This window comes from Monodon monoceros, unplaced genomic scaffold, assembly GCF_005190385.1.
Source record: "Monodon monoceros isolate NGI ecotype Baffin Bay Population unplaced genomic scaffold, NGI_Narwhal_1 Super_Scaffold_18, whole genome shotgun sequence".
NCBI classification, from domain to species: domain Eukaryota; kingdom Metazoa; phylum Chordata; class Mammalia; order Artiodactyla; family Monodontidae; genus Monodon; species Monodon monoceros.
In genome coordinates this window covers 152,027,306-152,042,191 of record NW_021703774.1, presented here as the reverse complement: position 1 = coordinate 152,042,191, position 14,886 = coordinate 152,027,306, and the positions used below count along the sequence as shown (strand labels likewise).

At 53.7% G+C, this 14,886-nt stretch overlaps 1 protein-coding gene across 3 annotated transcripts in view; it reads right to left on the bottom strand.

Annotated features, from left to right (window-relative positions):
- The window catches only part of STK40 (serine/threonine kinase 40), a 42,663-nt gene extending 27,777 nt beyond the window's left edge, over positions 1-14,886 (bottom strand). The window contains exon 1 of one of the 3 annotated variants that reach the window (XM_029228499.1): positions 14,826-14,886. The gene's annotated coding sequence lies outside the window, so the exon portion shown is untranslated. Of the gene's footprint in view, positions 1-5,113; positions 7,499-14,414; positions 14,595-14,825 lie in introns of those variants that run through there. The other 2 variants (XM_029228498.1, XM_029228500.1) reach the window with 2 other exon arrangements.

Genomic DNA, 14,886 nt, shown 5'->3' with positions numbered 1-14,886 from the left:
GTGGGCTGCAAAGAGAGAGGGTACCGAGGCGTGCCCGGCTCAGTCTGAAAGCCTGGCTGTAGCCTGACTGAACGCTCAGTCTGAAGCCTGGTCAAGGCAAGGAGGGGCCCACTACTCGCACCCAGAAGCATGCCCACAGGCCTCCACACAGGAGGAGACGCGCGGGCCCAGGCGGCGGGCACTCACAAGCGCAGAGCCAGCGTGAGCCCCCGGCCCCCAAACATGAGGGGCAGCATGGGGTCTGCACACACGCGCAGAGAGTTCTGCACTCATTCTCGCTGTAGGCTTCTTGCTGCAACCTGGGGGTTCCTGGAGAGATGGGTGACCTTGCAAACCGAACACGTGCAGGCAGAGTGCAAGGGCGGTCCCCGCAAGGAGCAAGCAGCAGACCCTGGCCCGGTGCGCTACTTCTGTGTATGTGTGTGATGACACCACAGCTGGTAGCCACGATTTGTCAGCAGCTTCTAATGCCTGCTAGGAGCCTAAGGACTTGTCTACACTGCAGGGTCAGGCTGAGCCGATGGTGTCAGGATTCAAGCTGTCCCTGTCAGCAGTCCCTATCCCCACCCCCATGTTTCCTGGCTCTGTGAAAACAAAACAAGTAAAAAAGGTCCTGAGCTGTGTAGGCCTCTGTCTTCTGGACTTTATCTCTGGTAGTGTCTACCGAAGGCAGGGACCTCGCCCCTCTGTCCAGCCCACCCGGCACGCGGAAATGAGCACAGATGCTCCCACCCATCCCTGGCCTCAGTCCTATCTGCCACACAGGAGTTAAGGGTCTGTGTGGCCAGACCCGCACCAGGCCCCAAGAGGGAGGTAGAAAGGGGTCTCTGCCCACAGGACACTCAGGCAGCAGAACAATGTGGTCAGAGCAATGCGTCTCGGTCTTTCCCATGCCACAGGACAGACAGAAACATCTGTACAGCACTTGGGGGTGAAAGGCCTGGGGACATCAGCTGTCCTCTGCTTAGCTCAGCAGTCATTCTTGGGCTAAAGGGATCACCATCTTGACCTGCATAACCCATACTGGCTGGGAAGCTCGGAGTCAGAGCAAGGGCTCTGGAGTAAGCCAAACCTGGCTGCAGGCCCAGCACCACACCATCACTTAACAAAGATGAGATCCCAGATGAGGTACTTACGCTGCACCTCCACAACCCAGAGTACAGCACCCACCTTACAAGGTTGGTCTAAGGACTGAGTGAGATGACCCATGCAAAAGAGTCAGCAAGAGTACCTACTGGCATATCATAAGCATTTGATAAATTGTGCTTTTATGAGCCTAAACACAGTAGCTTTGAATTTTTCTTCCTGCCCAAGGAGAAAGGGATAGTTAGGCACTGACTCGGGGTGGGGGGCGGAAGAAGGACGGTAACCAGACTAAAGGCTTAAGAGACCTTGAACCTGCCATCTGTCTGCTGGCCTGAGACTACAGGCGGGGTGGGGGCGGGGGTGGGTGGCCTGATGGCCAGCCTGAGTAACACGCTCAACTGGGTGCGGGGAGGACAGGAGGCCTGGGGGTGGGCTGAGCTGCTGAGGAGGAAGCGGGGTGCTGGGCAGTACCAGGTATAATCTGTAGTGGAGGGTAGAGTCCAATTGTTTTGCGGGTCAAGGGGAGGGCCTGTTCTTTCAGGCAGAGGCACACAGCATCTCATCCTCTTGTTCTGTTCACTGGTGTATGGGGGAGCAGAGGCTGGAGCACCAGCTGGCAACTGTCAACTCAAGGCGCAGTAAGGGACGGTCCAGGATGATGGGGCCAGACCTAAAGGGTCCTTCATCATGATCAAGTTGGGGGGCAGCGAGGAGTCTGCAACTAAGACCTAGTGCCTCTAGTCCAGGATCTCTTGCAGAGGACTGTGGGAGGGGGACAGAGCACACATACCGGGCTGTAAAACTTCTACTATCAAAGGATACAACTCTGGGTATGTGCATTTGTCAAAATGACTGAACTGTTAAAGGACCTGTGAAATTCACCATGTGTAAATATACCTCAATTAAAAAAAAAAAACAACAAGCTGCAACCTTAACCAAATAATCAAAGTTATATCACTAATAACAGAACTGACATCATGTTACTCCTGATGTGACACAACCTCAGTTATTTATTTGTTTTTTGCCAAAAATGCATAACCTCAATCTGATCATGAGACAAACTAAAATTGAGGGACATTCAACAGAACAGGCATGTATGCTTCAAAAACATCAATGTCAGACAGTTAAAGAAAGGCTGAAGAACCAGTCTCACTTAACGGATTGAAGACGGGACGAGGAAATGAAATGGGTGATCCTGGGAGGAAGAAGTTATACAGAACACGCCTGGATAATTGGCAGAATCTGAATATGGACTGTATATTAGATAATACGATGTTAAATTTCCTGAATTTGAAAACTGCACTGTGGTTATACAGAAGAATGTCCTTGTTCTTAGGTGACAGATGCTAAAGTGCTTAGAGGTGAAGGGTCATGATGTTTGCAATTTACTCTCAGGTGCCCGGAGACAGAAGAGAAAGTGCAACCTGCTGGAACCGCTCCCAAGACCCTGGAGGAATCTGTTGTCCGGATTTACAGGTTCATAGGGATTTCTCGTGGGTACACAGCTCACAGTGGCAAAATATGGAATCTCATACTTGTTGGGCGGAGCCAGCCTGGCGCGAACAGGAGTTCAGTTTTGAACGCCCCCCTTTCTCCAGGCCGAACACTGTGCTAAAGGAATGGGGGGAAAAAGAAACGAGGTCTCTGTGCAATCTCCAGGTCTGCCACCTGGTGGCGTCTTTCTATAGCGCATCTTCTTCACAGGGTTTCTCTCTGCACGCGCTGCAAGATGGTGGGGGCACTGCTCTTCACCAGGCTGGTCAGGAAGGATGCAGGAGCAACTGCATCAGAAGACCCCCACCTCAGCTGCCTGTGGAACTGGGGCTGGACAAACATGCCAGCAGGCTACTCTTTCTCCTCTGTTCGGGGACCTGGGCCTGCAGTATCTCCATCTGTCTCTGCTGTGGGGGTCCTCCACTGCTTCCTGTGGTCTTTAAGAAGAAACCCAAACTCCTCAGTGAGCCTGGCCAGACCCAGGCTACCTATCCAGCTTCACTGCCCTTATATGCCCCATAAATCCAGCCACACCAAATGACCCACAGTTCCCTGAGTGTGCCATAAACACGCCTGCCCTGACCTCCTCTCCCTGGTTGGCCGGTCCTTCTCCCTCAGTCCTCACTGGTGTCACCTTCTGCAGCAGGTCCTTTTCTCCTCCGGCTCCCAGAGCACATTCTGTCCACTCCTACCGTGCCGTAGCCATTGTCTGACTCCCCTGTCCCCACCACTCTCCAGGCTGAGCAACCCCAGTTCATCTCTGCTTCCCTGCACCTACCCAGTGCCTGGCAAACTGCTGAATGAGAAAACAGGGAGTGTAGAACTGTCTGTTTTGCACCCAGAAGGCAGTAAAGCCCACATTGGGGCAGGGGACACAGAGGACCCAACGAGAAGCCAGGCGCTGGATCGGGACCCAGAAGAAAGTACGGATGGTCCACCAGCCTGTGACAGGAGCCAGACTCCAAGACCAGAGAGACAGGGGGTCACAGCTGTAGGTAACTGGGCTGCAGTGGTGCTGGGAATAGTGTGTCCAGGAAAAGTCCCGGGTCAGAAATGCCTGGATGCCCGGGGCGGGGCGGCTCTGGGCTGATAGCCAGGGGTTGTGCTTCGACAGTGTTGGCTGCTGGAGGGCAACCTCCCCGAGGAATGAAACCCATTCGCAGCGTGCCTGCGGCCTCGGACCAGCCCCTCCCTCACTGGCAAAGGGACAGACCAGCCCCCTTCCTGCTGAGTCCAGCAGAAAAGTCTGCCTTCCTGCAGCGGAGTGTGCGAGTGTGCGAGTGACAGCCTGGCCTGCCCCTCACACCAGGGACAGGTCCTCTGGGCCCCTCTAGGTTTGTAGTGTGAAGGTCCTTCTGCTGGTCAGAAAAATTCCTGCCACTCGTTTCCCTCAGACCTTCTGGCCCAGCTACGCATTTAGCTGACTACACCTGGAAAGAAACAACGGGACTGGGGGTGTGAAATCTCAACACACGATGCAGCCAAGACGATCTGCAGTGCCGCAGAGGCTGCGTTACTGAGACCCCCTCCCACCAGACCACAAGGCAGTGTACCCCACCCCTCCCTGACCCAAGCACTCGGGGAGCCACCCTCCCTGCACCTCAGTACTCACATGTATGTGCTGCTACTAGTGGCTCAGCTTCCCTACAGGCTTGCTCTTCATCCACAAAGTCAACCCAGGGAACCAAGAGAAATTCGCAGCCCATGGAACCAGGTGTTTCAAACCATGGACCAGCTACCCAAATGCCAGTTGGGAGCGCAAGATGGATTCTGGGGTCCGGCAGGCCTGGGTTCAAACTTCAGCTTCCATCACTCACTGGCTTTACGACCCAGAGCTGGTCACCTACCCTCTGTGAGAGTCATGTGCTCTCTGTGGGCCTCAGTTTCATCATCTGTGAAAGAGGGGTGTCTCGAGGCCTCTGCTAGATGAGAGGTGAGCGTTCCCCACTCCTTGCTGAGGTAACCTCCCTGGTGACAAGTCTCTCCAGGTGCATACCTTTTAAACCAGCATTTGATGGACACCTACTGCTTGCCAGGAACCGTTCGTTCTTAGTGTTTCCTAGATTTTCTTTAATTCTCACAACTTTATAAAGTAAAGATTTCCCCCCTTTTTTGGTTTGCTGACAAACCAAAGCCTAGAGGCCCTGGCCCAGCTGACTGGGCCAGAGGAGGCTGCCTGTGGCCTGTTCTCTTCTACTCCTGCTGGCTGGCTAGAAGGCGGCTCTGTTTAAGGGCTTTTCCTTTGAGTTTGAATGACAGCCATCCCTGAAGCAGGCATGGACCCTCTCCCTGGGAGCCTGAAGGCCGCAAGCAATCTCCCTAGGAACCCACTGGAAGCCATATGCTTCCGTGCTCAGGATGGATGCTGGGGGGATGGGGAGGTGGATTAGTAAACCCTCAGCTTTAGCCAGGACTCCCTGATGACAAAGATTCATGCATGTGCTGTCATCTCCACTGTTCCAAAACAGAGTGATGATTTTGTTCATTTTAAAATGCAGGATATGTATAGCTCCAATCTGTCAGGAATACATACCATCACATCCTTCTCTAAACGCTTGCCTTGGGGGTGACAGGTGAACTGGCTGCTACTAACCGGAGCTCCTCTCTTGCCTGGGATGAACCTCACCCCCGGAAGGCTGCTGTGCTGGGTGTGTGGGAGAGTACCTGCAGCGCCAGAGAGGAAGTGACTCAGCCCAGTGGGAAGTGGGAGGGGCGGCCAGACTGAGGGCCCAGTGGCCAGCCTGCTCCCCCTCAGCACATCCGCACCAGACCCATCTAGAGCTCGGAGGTCCAACTCTAGTCTCCTCCAGAAGGCAAGATTCACACACAAGGAGATTACATAATCAGTGATGTCCCTCTTCACCCCCTGCCCTGAGCAAGCCCCACTGGGCTCCTCCGTGGCCTCCATGAAGGCTGAGGGGAGAGACGGGGAGGGGAGTGGGCCTGAAGACCCCGGGCTGGGAGGATGTATCCCGGAGTGATCCTGGGAGAAGAGGCTCCAGGGCTGTGCACACAGAGGTGGACCTGGAGGCCCCTCTGGGGAAAAGATAAACAGAGTAAGAAGCCAGTCCCTGGGACGGGGTAAAGGGCTCCAGCAGCAGCTTTTCTGAGAGCCAGCAGGGAGAACCCAGGGCAGCATCGCCCGCCCTGCCACTAGCTCGCCCCTCCCAGGGGCCTCCGGAAGCAGCTGGTGTGACAACAATCCATCACCGTGTGTGGGTGCTGGAAGAGGAAGGGACAGACTTAATAGCTCTTTCTCAGGCCACGCTGCCCTGGTATCTCCTGTTTAGAGAAGTAGCCAGGGGAAGCGGCCAATACCCCGGCTGGGAGACCTTCCCGGTGGTCCCTCAGCTCTGTGGGGGGTGCCTCCTGCCATGTGCAGTGATGGGAGACTGAGTCACTGACAGCCCTCCCCTGTCATGCCAGCCTGTCCTGCAACAAAGGGGACCCCTCCTCAGCTCAAACCATCAGTTATTGCTCTGCTATTGCTTTGCTCAGTGGGAACAAGGCCCGCCACAGGTCCCTCGTGGAATTCAGGTTCTTTTTGTTTTTAACATTTACTTATTTATTTGGCTGCACCGGGTCTTAGTTGCGGCACTCGGGATCTTTTTTTTTTTTTTTTTAAGTTGTGGTATGCGAGAACTTTAGTTGCGGCTTGTGGGATCTAGTTCCCTGACCAGGGATCGAAGCTGGGCCCCCTGCATTGGGAGCATGGAGCGTTAGCCACTGGACCACCAGGGAAGTCCCGAATTCAGGTTCTTGACACCCAAGATGGCCCAAGTCAGGCAAGGAGAAAGCAGCAAGTGACTACAGAAGGGCTGAGAGCACCTTTGTGTCCTACACATGTGTCTCTCTGCTCCACGGGGTCCTCACCCAGAGGAGAGGGACAGTGTTGTACCTGCCCAGGGTTCCCTGAGGACTGCGGGGAGCCAGCGTGTGGGAGGCACTAGGTAAATGTTACGTTTCCTTCCTTCCGCCTCAGATTTCCAGAGCGACAGAGGGGAAAGCCTGGGCCAGGGCCAGGTTCATGTGATTCTCCTTCTTTATATGGTTTTTAACAGCCAAAGTCACTACAATCATCCTGTGAGAAAGGTAATTTGGATTGGGGCCAGCAAACTGCCTTTCTTTAACTGCCTCTATCAAAAATGAAATTCAATTAAATTTCACAGCCTTGAGAGTGACTTTCTGCACTTTTACTGAATGCTGCGGGCTGTGGCTGCTTGGTGGGCAAGATTACAGAGGCAGACAGCAGGCTCTGCCACCAGAGTGGCCCACTGACAAGTGGACCCACACGAGGCCCTCACCTGCTCCGAGGTGCTGAGGCCAGCCACGAGCCACCCCTGACACATACTCTGCTCAGGGGTGGGTGAGCGCATGCTTGCCTGTGTCTCTCCAGAGGGTGAGCTCCTGGGGGCAGGGCCTGGGGCCTTGACCGCTTCAGAATCCCCTGCCCAGGCCCCACAGGTGTGCAGAAGACAAGGGGAAACCACAGCCAGCAAAGCAGAAGAAAATGCCTTTGCCCCGGGCCCAGCACATCCAGTTCTGGGGATTTTTCCTCCAGGTTCACTCACACAAGTTCACCAAGATGAATGTGCTCAACAACGGTCCCTGGAGAGCCCTGGGTAGCAGGAAAAAACACAAAGACAAAACCACAAATATCAAAACGCACACACATCTCCCCCCGACAGGAAACAATCTAAATGTCCGCCAAGAGAGGACTGGTTCACTCCATCATGGTACATCCCGACAGGGGAATACTACGCAGCCTTTAAGACTAGGCACACACCTGCTGGTAGATGAAGATGTCTAGGATACGTTACATTAAAAAAAGCAAACTGCAGGGGACTTCCCTGGTGGCGCAGTAGTTAAGAAACCGGCTGCCAATGCGGGGACACGGGTTCGAGCCCTGGTCTGGGAAGATCCCACAAGCCGCAGAGCAACTGAGCCCGTGCACCACAACTACTGAGCCTGTGCTCTAGAGCCCGCAAGCCAAAACCACCACTGGGCCCACGTGCTACAACTACTAAAGCCCGTGCTCCTAGAGCCCGTGCTCCACAAGAGAAGCCACCACAATGAGAAGCCCATGCACTGCAATGAAGAGTAGCCCCCGCTCGCTGCAACTAGAGAAAGCCTGCGCGCAGCAATGAAGACCCAACGCAGCCATAAATAAATAAATAAATTTATGAAAAAGCAAAAGCAAACTGCAGTACTATTTGTATAAGATGATCCCATTTGGGTAAAAAAAAAAAAAAAAGATGATTATACACACCCTTGAATATGCATAGGAAATTTCTAGAAGAAACTTAACAGTGGCTACCTCCAGGTAATAGAACTAGGGGCCCGAAGGAGATGGAGAGTTTTATTTTATATTCTTCTATATTGTTTACCTGTTTCATTGTAGGCTGCTATAATAATTTTGAAAAATCTAAAAAAGTTTCTGAGCCCATTAGAATTATTAAGAGTGGTAATGGAATCAGGGGAGGCCGGTCTTAGGGAAGGCAGACTTGAGGGAGTATGGCGTGCGAATGCCCCGAACGTGTGGGCCTGCATGTTGATGCAAGGCTGCATCAGGAGAGTGGGGGACAGAAGGGACAAACCACCACTCCAGGTACACTGAAACTCTCTCAGGTAACTTGTAAACTTGCCTGTAAGGAACTTCCTGTTCACCACCCGGTTTCTATAAAGGCTGGGAAGACCATCAAACCGTTCAAACTGGAGACCTGGAAGCTGGTTCATAACACCTCTTCCGGGACACTCAGGCCCACCAGCAAAGAGCTCACCTAGGCCTCACCGGAGCCAGCCCCTGGGTCCTGACTGAGGGCCAGGCACCAGGCCGAACCTGCCACAGACAATAACACCTTGTGTTTAATCCTCATTACTACTTTGGAGGAAACTGGGTTTGGAGATAGGAAGTGATTTCTTCAAGGTCACTCAGCTAGCAAGTGGCAGAACTGGCTTCTGAAGCCAGGTCTGATCTGGGCCTTAAGTGCTGGGTGACATGGCTGAAGGTCTCCTTACCTACTACTCACAGGGCAGGAGGGGAAGGACTTGTCTCCAGGCAGTGGCAGTTTCCATTCTTCTAGGAAAAAAGAAGGGACTGCTTCAGCTTTGTCAAGGTCCCTTCCAGCTCTACGGCTTTATTCCATGTGGCCTGGGCTTCCTGGGGCCAGAGCCTGGCCAGGATGGGGGAATGGGATGGCATGGGCTCTAGGGTCACACGAGTGTGGGCTGGAAATCCAGCTCTGCCCTTGCTGGCTGAGGGTTCCTTAACCCCTCAGTGTCCGACGGTTCTCTGTAAAACAGAGTCAAGCCCTCCTTCCTTAGATTGTGAGAAGGCCTCAATATATATTGCAGAGTACTTAGCAAAGGACCTGGAAGGTGGTGGGGATCCTTCTTTTGTGGCTGGTCTCCTTCCTGTTCCTTCAGGAGGGACCACCTTGGGAGCGGAGTTGGAGGAGAACACAGCCATGGAAGTCACACAAACGTGGTAGTGCCAGGGGCTCCATATCTACTACAAAAAGGGGCAGGATTCCTGCTCTTCCAAAGGTGGCAATGCCAGCAGTGGGGCTCCAAAAGTCCCACAGGATTTTGGGCTATGCCAGTCCCAAGGTCTCCCAAGAGGCTTAACCAAGCCTCTCCCTAGAGGCACCTGCTATCCCCTGATCACACCTCAAACCAGCTCTGCCCTAAACCCAAAGACAGGCGCCAGGCACACCAGTCCTGCTCTTGCCGGTTCCCTCTGCCATGTCCAGGCTACTTTCTCTTCCGTCTGGACCCTTGGGTCACAGACTCCCTAAAGCCACAAGATCCTTGGTCTCTTTTGCCAAGTAGGTGATGGTCTGTAAACAGATGTAGAGGGGACAGCTTCATCCTAAATGACAAGAGCCCTTCTCAGTTTCTCTGGTGCTTTCCAACAACTAGAGTTTCTTTGAAACCATCAGACCTGTAGACTGCTGGACTGTGTAAGCTCTAGGGAACCCCAACTCACACCAAGACAGACTGCCAAGAGCCAGAAAAGGGTGACCGCCACTGGGGTTCTCAGTAACTCTTGGGAAGAGGGATGTCAACCCAAAAGTGTATCTTTGCTTGCTGAGGGAAAAATCAGGCTTCTCCAGTTCCTTAAAAGGGGGCCAAGAAATTACTTTAAAAATAATGAACATGAAGGATACTCTTTGAAGCAGCAACTCCTCTTGGAATTTATCCTGCAGATGCCTGAGGTGGGAAAAACCACACATATACAGATAGTCACTTCAGCTTTGTTCGAGAGCAAAAGGCCGAAAGTAACCTAAGCTCATCAGCAGAGAGTCTGCTGAATAAATTACACAAACAATGACACAATATTGCCAACAATGACCCAGACGTGCATGAGACAGAGTGGAAACATCTCTAAGACAGTAAGTAAATCAAAGCAAGCAACACCATCCTTTCCCTTCTCGGATCTTGATTACAGATCCCGAGAGGAGATGCAGGGCTGCTATGGGCCCGGGGCCACCTTCAAGGCCACAGTCTCACCTGAGCAGGTGGAGGAGGAAGAAATGCCCTTGTCTCAGGCCACTTTCTCTTCTACCTTCTTTACACCACAAATGCAGGGACAAATCCTGCAAAAATCTCCCCAATTCCAAAGGGCCTGTTTGAAGCCCCATCTACCAGCACATCCCTCTCTGCAGCCCAGTCTGATTCAGGCCTAGCTCTGTACTCCCGTAGAGCTCAGGGGGATAAGGGCACAAAGGCAGCTCCCTCTCACTTCCCTGATGGTTCTGAGTGAGTCCCAGGTGGCCTGGGGCAGACATCTCTCCTTCCGGAGAAGAGGGACTGAGTTGGCTGACCCAGCCTCTGGAGTAAATCCAACCTCAAGGTGTCTTCCTAGATAAGATCTCCCCAGGAGCACTGGGAATGGCCATCTGTCCCCTGAGGGCATGATGCTGTCCAGGACCCATCACTTGCTGAATCAGTGTGGATGGCACCTGACTGAAGGGCTGCCCTTTAGGGCCATCTGAGGGCTGCGGAAGTCACAGAAGTTTTGCAGACTCAGCCACTTGAGTTTCTGAAATACTGAAGAAGTTCACCTTCCTGGGCAAATCTGGGCAGGGGGAAGATGAAGGAAGGGAAGCTGCCCTTTTCCCAGGCGCTGACGCAGGCAAAACCAGAGAGAAGCCTGGCCCGAAGCTGGACAGAGTGCCACAGACTTTGCAACTGACCCTCTCCCATGAGAGGGCTTACTGAATGGAGCTGGCAGATTTCACTGGCCATTATCTCCTGCCGTCTCTACATCTGCAATATCGTTCACTCTGTCAGCCAAATCGGGAAGCTCGAGGTCACCCGCCATCACTGTTCCTCCCTCAATCATCACTGCCAAACACTCCCGGAGTCCAGTTGATTTCCCCCAAAACAGCTCTGATCTATGCCCTTCCTCCGCATCCCAACTGCCTCTACCCTGATCCAGGCCCCCACCAGCCCTTACTGTGATTACTGCAAAAGCCTCCTACAGAGACTCCAGACTTGTTCTATCCCCAGTCCATCCCCCACCGCCAGCCAGAGGGCTCCTGGCAAGATGCAGCTCTAACGGTGTTTCCTCCCTTAAACCAAAGCATCCCATCACCAACAGAATAAGAAGTTCAAGCCTCTTAGCACTGATGCTTACCTCTCCAGCATGTCCTAAAGCCAGGTCCCTTCACGCCCTGTGCCAGAACCTCTTGTGGTTCCTACAGTGTGCACACACACCAGCCTGCATCCATGCCTGTGCCTTGCTGCTCCCCTGCCTGGAGTGCTTCACGAACCCTCAGAAAGCTCTATTCATCCTTCAAGATTCAATTTTCATCAAGATCCAGCTCAGGTTCTAAGGGCTCTCCAAAGTTCTCCCCGGTCACCTCCCCATCCCCCAGGAGAATCACTCCTTCATCTCACTCCCACTACATGCTGCAGACTCCTATGAGACACTCACCAAACTCCATGCACATGTCAGTTGGTTAGAAGCCTGCCTGGTCCCTGTTAGACCACAAGCTCCGCCAGGGCAGGGCGTGCCTCGCCATTCTCATTCTGCACCTGGCCCCCAGCACATCCTCAGCCACGCTTGGGAGCTCATGTGTGTGGAACAGGGGTTCCGGATTTTGAGTCACCACACACATCAATGTGTGCTTCCTGACGGTACTAATTCAAATAACAGACTAGGGTCACTAACGGGAACACACATGGAACAAACTCAAAATACTTTTTCTCCTAGTATACTTTAAAACATGATTTTTTTTTTTTTTTTCCTCAGCAGTCCTACTTCTATTTTAAAAAATGGTTCTTTTAAAGAGCTGAGCTGAGTCATCTGCATGGCTCCCATACAGACTCGATGAATTCCCCACAGATTTCTTTTTTGGAGAGAATACAATAAAATTCTGTGCTCTCGTGATCCCTCAGGACATTTCTGACAGCTCAATGGGACACAGTTTTAGTTGCCATTAACCGCTTCAACTAATTCTTAGAAGTCCTTTCCTGCAGCCTGCAACAGCCGCTAACATTTACCAAGCATTTCTTACTCAGTGTGTGCTAAATGCCCAACCTGCAACATCTTACTGAATCCTCACAACTGCCCTCAGATGAGGAAGCTGGCAACCGAAGAATAAGTAACCTCTACTGACTGGCAGGGCTGGGATCTGAACTGAGATTCTGTCTGACAGCAGAGCCAAATAGGCTCTTAGCCACCACAATCTGCTGCCTTCCCGAAAGGCCAAATTAAAAGCCCCAGGGAGCACCTGACCTTACAACTGACCCGAGAGGACAGCCTCACCAGCCCAGCGGCTCGAGTGACCTGCAATCTCAGGAAGAGAGGGGCACATGTGCCAGGCACTTCTGGGGCAGGCAGAGCTGCCCAGGGAAATGCAGGGAGCTTGTCACCTGCCACCAGTTGCATGCAGTGCTGTCTCGGCAAGGATCCCCCACCCCACGCCACCTCTCTTCTCTCAGAGGCCTGCAGTAGCCTCTGAAGAGGTCTCCAGTGCTTTAATCTCTCCTCTCGAGTTCTCCTTTCCCTCCTGCTGAGGCTCCAGAGAGCGTTCTAAAACAAGAGTCTAATCACGACACTCCTCTGCTTAAAACCTCCTCACTTGCTCCCCACGGCCCTTGGTACAAAGTCCCAAATTGTTAATGTGGCATTCCCCTGTCAACCTGTACTGCTTTACCTGGCACCAGGTTGCCTTTCACACCACCATACTGAACAGTCTGAGGTTTCTGGAAAAACTCTGAGTTGACATGTCTAAGTGGAGTACCTTGCCCCTTTGTTCTCACCTGGCTGACCCTTCCCATCCTTCTAGATGCAGCTCCAGCATCATCACTTCTTCCAAGCCTCCCCAAAACCTCCCCCCACCCCGCCCAACTCAGGCTGAGCTAGAAGCTTCCTTCCCTGGGCTCCCACAGTCCTCTGTTCTTGCTGTTACTAGTTTTTCAACACTACGTTTCAACTATTCATTTACAGGTCAGTCTCCCTTAACCAGACTGTGAGCTCCTTGAAATAAGAATAAGAATAGCTAACATTTATTGAACTCTTATTACGTGGCAGACATGGTTCTATGTGTTTTACATGTGTTAACTTTTTAAATCTTCACAACAACTCTATGTTATCACCCCTGTTTTATAGCTGAGAACACTGAGGCACAGAGAGGTTAAACAGTGTGCCCAAGGTCACACAGCTACAAAGCTGCAGAGCTAGAATTTGAACTCAGGAATTCTGGCTCCAAAGCCCACTCTTAACCTCTATAATATAGGGTACTTGCCTCTCCAGGCAAGGACATTGCTGCTGTCACGTGGGGAATGAATGAATGAATGAATGAACGAACGAGGGCTATCTCCACACTGTCTAGATCTAAGGGACAAACAACTGGTACAGCAGGGCCAGCAAGCACTGGCCCAGCTCACAAGCACTGTTTACAAACAGGGGTTCTTTGGGCCCGACGATTACATATCCTGCTCTTCCTTATCTCATGCAAAGCTAAGCCAAGAGGGAAGGCGCCCAGCCCAGAGTGACTACCCTCTTCTTCACTGCTCTCAAAACCAAGCAAAGCCAACCGGTTTCCTCCAGTGACTTAATACAGAGCAAAGTCTATCTTGACAGCGAAGGCGGCTGTCATCTCTTCCTTCCGCCAACAAACGGGGATCAAACCTAGGAAGCGGGGGTGGCTGAGTACTCGGCGTCGGGAATCCCGATGCCCCCATCTACTGGCTGGAAGGTGGTGCCAAGCGGCGTGGGAATGGGCGGGCCTGAGAGGGCACAGCAGGTGAAACAGTGACCATAGCAGCAGGCTCTCTCCTTGGAAAAGGCCGGCCAAACGTAGCACCGGCAAGCAGAGAGCTCTGACCCGCACCTGAACACCTCCCGGGATTCGAAAATTCCCCAGCAGCGATGGTGCCCGTGCCAACGGGTGAGGGCTCCTGGAGGAAGCCCGGGCTGGTCCTATCTGGGGACTCGTTTCAACTTTCATGTCACTCTCGGGATCAGGAGGGCAGCGTGGAGAGGCAGAGGGTGTCTCTTGGGAAAAACCTGGCTGGTTCAAATCCGGCGCCTTCACTGACTGGCCGAGTGACTCCTGGCAAGGCTGGCAGTGCCACCTCCCAGGGCTGCGGCGGGACCGAGACTCCCCGCAGCCACCGGGTACCCGGCGCGCAGGAGCCCCCGCCCCCGCCGCCCGAGAAGGGCAGACCACAGCGGAGGACGGCACAGTCGCTGCTGCCATTTCTGTCGCAGCCGGACGGCCTCAGGCTGTCACCCCGGTCCCCGCGCTACAGCCGCTGAGGCCCGCCCCACCAACCCGCACCCCCGGCCCGGCTCCCCGCTCCCGGACCCCTGCCCTCACCTTCCCCCGGTGCTCAGCGCTGCTCGCCCATAGTCCGTAGCCCGGAGCCGGGGCTGCTCAGCGCTCCGTCCCGGGGGGCCGGGGCCGGTCCAGGGGCGTGGGAGCCGCTCACCGTCGCCTCCCGGTGCAGCCGCCCGAGCCTCCGCCGCCGCTGCCGCCGCCTCCCTCCATGGCTGCGGCACCGCCACCTGACAACGGAAGTGACGCACCGCCCCCTCCTCCCGGACGAGCTGCATCCCCGCCCCTTGCTCGTATCTACAGCCCACGGCGCAGGGATTGGGAGCCATCTTGACAATGGGCGGAAGCCTTCAGGCAAGAGGCCAGAATCCGATTGAGGATTGGTTCAGGGTAGGGTCCGAGCCGATATCTGGGAAACTATTGGACACAGAGAACTTAAGGGGCGGTACTTACTGCTTAGCTATGTCTGCGGTGAGGTGGGGCCGGAGGCACCGCTCCCGCCCCTACTCCACTG